The sequence below is a fragment of the Thalassophryne amazonica genome, chromosome 23 (assembly GCF_902500255.1).
Source record: "Thalassophryne amazonica chromosome 23, fThaAma1.1, whole genome shotgun sequence".
Taxonomy (NCBI): domain Eukaryota; kingdom Metazoa; phylum Chordata; class Actinopteri; order Batrachoidiformes; family Batrachoididae; genus Thalassophryne; species Thalassophryne amazonica.
The window spans coordinates 4,902,649-4,910,184 of NC_047125.1; the positions used below are offsets into that span (position 1 = coordinate 4,902,649).

Consider the following 7,536-nt stretch of genomic DNA (forward strand, 5'->3'; position numbering starts at 1 on the left):
CAGAGGAGGCTGGTCCGCGGAGCGTGCTTTGTTTGTGGCTCAATAGAGCATCAAGTGAGGAACTGCCCCGAGCGGTTAAACACCAACGCCCGCCCCTAGAAACTGGGTTATGGGTGGGCCAAAACATTCACGTGGGACATACCCATATCGCCACACGACTCCCAGTTACAATCCTTTATGAGGATTTAACCCTGAAGGCCCCAGCACTGGTGGACATGGGCTCTGAAGGGAATCTGCTAGACAGCAGATGGGCCAGGGAGGCAGGGCTCCCTCTGGTGGCACTTACCTCGCCTGTGCAGGTGCGGGCGCTAGATGGCTCCCTACTCCCTCTAATCACACATAAGACACCACCAGTAACTCTGGTGGTGTCAGGGAACCACCGGGAGGAGATCGAGTTTTTTGTGACTCCTGCCACCTCCCGTGTGATTCTCGGGTTCCCTTGGATGTTAAAACACAATCCCCGGATCGATTGGCCGTCCGGGGTAGTGGTTCAGTGGAGCGAAACCTGCCATCGGCTATGTTTAGGTTCCTCGGTTCCTCCCGGTTCCCAGGCTAAGGAGGAGGTCAGAGTCCCGCCCAATCTTGGGACGGTGCCGGGGGAGTACCATGACCTTGTGGATGTGTTCAGTAAGGATCTGGCGCTCACCCTTCCCCCCCACCGTCCGTACGATTGTGCCATTGATTTGGTTCCAGGCGTTGAGTTCCCGTCCAGCAGGCTGTACAACCTCTCACGACCTGAGCGCGAATCAATGGAGACCTACATCCAGGACTCTTTAGACGCCGGGTTGATCTGGAATTCCACCTCCCCGATGGGTGCAGGTTTCTTTTTTGTGGGTAAAAAAGACAGCAGACTTCGTCCATGCATTGATTATAGGGGGCTGAACGAAATCACGGTTCGTAATCGATACCCGTTGCCCTTGTTGGATTCAGTGTTCACGCCCCTGCATGGAGCCCAGATATTCACGAAGCTAGATCTTAGAAATGCGTATCACCTGGTTCGGATCCGGAAGGGAGACGAGTGGAAGACGGCATTTAACACCCCCTTAGGTCACTTTGAGTACCTGGTCATGCCGTTCGGCGTTCGGCCTCACAAACGCCCCCGCGACGTTCCAAGCATTAGTTAATGATGTCTTGCGGGATTTCCTGCACCGATTCGTCTTCGTATATCTAGACGATATACTCATCTTTTCTCCGGATCCTGAGACTCATGTCCGGCATATACGTCAGGTCCTGCAGCGGTTGTTGGAGAACCGGCTGTTTGTGAAGGGCGAGAAGTGTGAGTTTCACCGCACATCTTTGTCCTTCCTGGGGTTTATCATCTCCCCCAACTCCATCGCTCCTGATCCGGCCAAGGTTGCGGTGGTGAGAGACTGGCCCCAACCCACCAGCCGTAGGAAGCTGCAACAGTTCCTCGGCAAGTTGGTTATGATGTATCATAAGCACAATATTGATCATATCTCAAAGATAATTTGTCCTATGTGCTGCCCATATTAGTGCTAATAATATTTAACCTTATTCTACTTTGTCCACATTTAATCACATTTAATTTAATTGTAAGATAGTCATTTAATTGTGATGAAAACAGAAACATTAAAATATAAAATGTTAATTTATGTATTAATTTCAGATCTGAGCTGCTGAGAAAATATATTAATAAAACCTGTTGGACTGTGTTTATTTCTTTGTTATTCACTTTTTAAACATTATTCTAGAATACTGCTCTAACAGCAGTGATTTTCTTTAATCTTTTGGACACAAACAGCAAAAATTTTCCGTCTTCAACACACTCTCCATCCTCACTATTCAAAGGACCACACACACTCTATGACATCATAGAAGAAGCCTTTATGAAGATGATTGTTATTTGTGACAGTGATGTAGAAGTGGCATCTTTTTGTGTGTGGTCATGTTTCTGTCCCCTTTGGTCCTGTGATGAGATCACAGTCTTTTAAACTAACCTGTACTAGTAACTAATCCAGTTCTAGATGTGACAGTGACCCTGGCTGTGGCTGGTGCCGTGTGCAGTGTAGCTTCTGCAGTGTGATTAACCCTCTGTTTGGGACCAGTGCAATATGACACTTGTGTCTGTCTCCATTACGGTGCGTTCAGGCACATTTGGGAAATCTGGTTGGTACAGAAGCATGCCGAACGTCCCCCAACACAATCAGCAGGGTTGCCAACTTTGGGACTTTGGCTGCACTGAGAGTCTGTGTGCACATAGTGTTCGCTGAAAATTTTTGTAACCCTAATTAAAAAAAAAAAAAGTTTGCATTCACTCAAAAATAATAACAGGTTTGAGTCTTCTCCTCTCCATCCTATGTCCTTTTTCTGACATATTTCTCTACATCTGTCGTGACAAGGGACCCAATTTTATTAGATAATAGATTATTCGATTTGTTCGGCTTTTTATCGGCTCACCTTGTCATCCAAACAGTGACTGACTCAGAAACAAGCTTCGAAGCTTTGCTCAGATTCTCTCTGAATTCTTCAATGATCAATCAACGATCAGAGAATCCTGCAGTCAGAACGCTGTCAGCAGATGTTAACAGCTGAAACTCCTCTCCTTTCATTAAGAAATGATGCGCTGTGGTCTTGTCTCATCATTAACAGAAAATTAATGGGAGATATTTTTAGTTTGGCTTGACGTTTCTTGGTTGTGGGTGAGATTGATGCTGAAAGCGTGACTGTCACACCAGATACGCGAGAGTTGGCAACCCTGGATCAGGATGTCACCAATGATGTTTTCATGCCGTCCGACTGATTAGACTGCAGTCAGATGTCACTTTGACTGTCGTTCGATAGTTGTTCCACCTCCACTGGGCCACCAGGGTTTTGAAAACGGGCCCGACTGTGTCGACTGCTCTGAGCCTGCTGTCCCACGTTTTCCAAATGTACCTTGACACCTCCCGAATGTGAGTCGATTTTTCATTCGTACTATGTGTGATGAGGGTCTATCTGAAGGGTTTTTGTTGTCCATAATCTCGTCCACACTTGAAGGGAACCAAGACACTGTCCTGGATCCTGGTGACAGGGTTCAGTCTGGAGACAGAGCTGCTGTAGCTGTTTCTTCTTGAAGACTTTGCGGTGTTAAAGGGTTCCAGCCGGTTCTTCTGCTGGTCGAGATTATCAGTTGTACTTCTGACTCAATCTGATTTGATAAGTCAGCACCATGGAGCGGATCTTTGGGAGCTTCGTCGAGTGACTCCAGGCAATCAAAAACACGCCAGTGTCTGAATCATACGTCAGCCAGAAGGGGGCGCCACAAATCATGTTAGTTTACAACCAGAGACATCAAAGTCAAACCAGCCGGACATTTACTGTCCAAACACTTATGATCAAGTGTTTGGGTCCACAGGAGGAGACTCTGTCCTACAGTCCACACAGAGGAACCAGAACCAAACCAGAACCTGAACCCAGCACACAGAGGTTCAGTGAACGTGCAGCAGAAGGTGTGGATGTGGATCAGAGAGTCAGAGGAGACTTCATAGAAGGACAGAGTGCCAGCAGGACAGTCCACAAACACTGAGACTCTGTGAGAGGACGAAGGGCAGCGAGGAAGGAGTGTTCCTCTGTTATTGTGCCAAACAGAGTAACGACGACCATCAGAGCAGAACAGAGTCCAGGACTGATCATTAGATCCAAACACACAGTCCTCTCTGTCTCCTTTCCTTCTGATTCTTCTGTAAGTCACTGATATATAAACGTCTCCTCTCCACTCGACCTCCCAGTAACAGCGACCAGTCAGACCAGTTGAAGACAGGACCTGAGGGCAAAGGTCAAATCTGTCTGGATGATCAGGATATGATTGATCCTCGTCCACATGTTCCACCTTTGTGTTGTTTTTGGACAGTTTGAGTTTTCTGTTCGCTGAGTTTGGATCCAGAGAGAGTTCAGAGAAATCTGATGGAACAAAACACAACACAGTTATCAATCGATCAACACGACAACACAGGCAGAACGGTGCTCCTCTAAAAAACGGTCCCCCCGATGATACTGATTATCACCTCGTTTCTGCTTCAAACTGCCTCCAGTCATCATCTATCTCAGTGACAGATATCTGAAGCTTTTGTACAGCAATCAATCCCACATAAGTTCAGCATTATTTCATCATAAAAGGCGGTGGAAGCGATCAGAGCGCCGCAGCGAAACAAGCTGCTAACTGATGCGTTCACTGCGCGTCAGACTTTTCAATGCGTCACAGAATTTTGCTGAGTTTCTGCTTAAAACAGACTTTAGAATGATTTAAGAGGTTTTAACTTTATCATTTGATGGTTAATAATCACATTAATCCATTTGATCACTTTGGGTGAAGAGACTCCATCTGAGACAGCTGCCATGGTCCAAAATGATGGACCAATCAGCCTGCAGTATTAGTGAGTGATCCCTTCGTAAGATGGCGGTGTCCACAGATGGACCAGATCAGATTTTCTGTCTCAGAAAAATGTTTCACTCTGCACAGTTTCTCCAGTCACAGAAGCCTATAAGTCCTTCAGAGCTGTCTGGGTGTCTTGGTGGCTTCCCTCACTCTCAGTCACTCAGTTTTTGAGAGCTGCCTGCTGCACCAAGATTTACTCCACAGTATCAGACTGTTTGGATTTCTGAAGGATTGATGGAAATGAAGTCCGAGAAAATGTTCATGTGTTCATCTCCAAAGAAAACTGGCTGTGAAACTAATGATTTACTGTAGAACCACTGATGGTACTTTAAGATGTTCTATCATCCAGAACAAGTGAACTTTGAATGGTCCAGAATCTGAAAAACTGCTGGAATTTAGAGACACAAACCTCAAACTTTGAATTCTTCACCCTAAAAACTCAAAGTTTTGTTGGAGCTCAGAGATGTTCCATGAAGAAGCTTTTCTGAAGCTCTTTCATGTGACGTCTGTGAGGAAACACCAGACTGGAGTCATCAGTTGTGGCTGCAGCAGGTCCAGACGGAGAACATGCAGGCAGCAGGTGATCTCCAGGAGCAGGTTGGTGACTCCTGCTTCAGAGAAATGAAGCTTTTTGTCTCTGTTCCTTTTTGAAACATGTGACTCTGAACAGACTGACAGTGAAAATGATCGTCAACTGTTTTTGTTTGTCTTTGGACCAGAATGTGTGAACGACTAACAAATGATTTCCTCAAACGTGAGCAGAACATACACACACGTATGTTAGAGGTCAGCTGACCATCAGCTGGATCTCTGTCACGTCTTCATGTCAGACAGGAACAATGAGTCGGCACAGAGAGTTTGCTGAGTCGCTGTTTGTCAGTGTGAGGTGTTTGAGGTCAGCTCGGTGTGTCAGGTCCACAGGAACCACACGGAGCTCCTCCACCAGACCCAGTCCATACCTGAGAGAGTCCAGAGTCCGGAGTGGATCCAGCAGCTTGACTGAGTCTCCTGGATGGTTGTAGCTCAGGTCCAGGTCTCTGAGATGGGAGGGGTTGGAGGTCAGAGCTGAGGCCAGAGAAGCACAGCCTTCATGTGTGATCAGACAGCCTGACAGCCTGCAGACACACAAACCAGCAGACACAATGTGAGGACAGTGTCAGGACGTCCCCACTTTGCAGCAGCACGGACACACTGATGTCTGCTGCAGGATGAGCTCATGACTGTGGTTCAAACACTGAGATCCATGACAGAATTTTCTGTATTCATGAAGACAGTCAGTTTTGGTTTGCGTTCACATTTGAGGGGAAGAGATACACATACACCAGGTTGCCTCAGGGCTTTGCTGAGAGCCCTACTATCTTTTCACAAGCCATGGTGAGCAAACTGGCGAAATTCACTCCACCTAGTGGGAGTCAAATCTTGTTGTATGTGGATGATATTTTAGTTGCATCAGAGACAAACCAAGCCTGCACTCAGGACACTTTAGCATTACTGACCTTTTTGGCACATAACGGACATAAAGCTAGTAAGAACAAACTCCAATACTGCCAATCCCAGGTAAAATATTTGGGATATAATGTCAGCCCAGGAGGCCGCGCTGTTCTTGAAAATAGGAAAACAACGATTTTGCAAACTCCTAAACCATTGACAAAGAAGCAGATGATGTCCTTTCTGGGCCTGGTCAACTATTGCAGGCAGTGGATCCCAAATTTTGCTGAAATAACAGGACCATTGTCAAACATGATATATGGGGAGAATCTTCCCATGTCCGCCATTTAACATGGACGGAACAAGCAGAGCAAGCGTTCTGTGATGTTAAAAAGGCTTCAGCTTCCAGCACAACGCTGGCTTTGCCAGATTACACCAAACCTTTTATTCAAATGGTTGATTGCAAGGGGGATTTTATGACATCAGTACTCACACAGCAGTGTGGCGATAGGCTGCGACCAGTGGCTTTTTATTCCACCAGGTTAGATCCTGTGGCTCGGGCTATACCACCCTGTGTCCGTGCCGTGGTCACCGCCTCTTTGGCTGTACAAGCCTCTGCTGGGATAGTGTTTCATTCTTTGACGTTGAAAGTGCCACATGCTGTGTCTGCACTCTTATTACAGACAAATATGACTTTCCTCTCCCCAGCCAGACATTTGTCATGTACGTATGGCTACTTTCTTATCTCAGCCACATCTTACTATGGAAAGATGTTCTGTTTTGAACCCAGCCACACTCCTCCCGGTTGAGGGTGAAGGCGAGCCACATGACTGTCTTGCTGAATCTGAGGAAATTCATAAACCCCGCCCTGATTTGAGGGAAATCCCACTGCCGGAGTCTGAACTCTTCTGTTGATGGGTCTTGCAAAAAACTCAGAACGTACAAACGCTACAGGTTATGCTGTCGTTTCCATTAACAAAATTCTACTGGCACAGTCATTACCCAACCACTTGCAGAGCTTATAGCGCTGACAGAAGCCTGCAAATTAATGACAGGGAAAAGAGTGACCATTTACACTGACAGTCAATATGCGTTCTCCACGGTCCATGTCTTCGCTCAATATTGGAAAAATAGAGGGATGATTACGTCATCTGGGAAACCTGTTTTACACAAAGATCTGCTGCTGTCATTGTTGAAAGTGGTACAGCTTCCCACCGCTGTTGCCATCTGTAAATGTGCTGCGCATACCACCGGTCGGGACCCTGTTTCCTGTGGAAAACGATTTGCAGACGAGACTGCCAAGGCAGCAGCCCAGGGTGCACTGGAGGTCCTGCTTTCCGCAACTGAAAGCTTAGATCTACAGATTCTTAAAGATATGCAAAATCATGCTCCTGCATTGGAGAAAGCACTTTGGGAACGTCACAACATCCACCAAACTGCTGATGTTGTATATGCCTGATCCTCAAACAAACCAGTCCTACCTCGCGGCCTTTTCAAATGGGCAGCTGTTTTGAGCCATGGACCATGTCACACTTCTACGGCTGGAATGGTTGGACTGGTTAATGCTCATTTTGTAATGTTTGGATTTCAGGCATATGCAAAGCATTACTGCAGAGCATGTTTAACCTGTGCAAAGCACAACTCGCAGGGTAATGAGAGACCAAAGCGAGGTAAATTCCCAACCCCTCATTACCCATTCCAAACGATCCATATGGATTTTATTGAATTAAACC

General features: G+C 46.5%; 1 protein-coding gene and 2 long non-coding RNA genes across 3 annotated transcripts in view; 1 reads left to right on the forward strand and 2 right to left on the reverse strand.

Annotated features, from left to right (window-relative positions):
• Nucleotides 1-7,536, forward strand: part of LOC117504818 — a 3,434,143-nt gene that overhangs the window by 2,427,268 nt on the left and 999,339 nt on the right. The window lies entirely within an intron of this gene.
• Nucleotides 1-7,536, reverse strand: part of LOC117504886 — a 370,101-nt gene that overhangs the window by 105,732 nt on the left and 256,833 nt on the right. The gene's annotated exons all lie outside the window — the stretch shown is intronic.
• LOC117504882 lies at nucleotides 3,788-5,440 on the reverse strand. Its single transcript, XR_004558941.1, has 2 exons — nucleotides 5,335-5,440; nucleotides 3,788-3,900 (listed from the first exon to the last, which is right to left on the reverse strand). It is a non-coding gene; the product is annotated as an uncharacterized LOC117504882 (long non-coding RNA).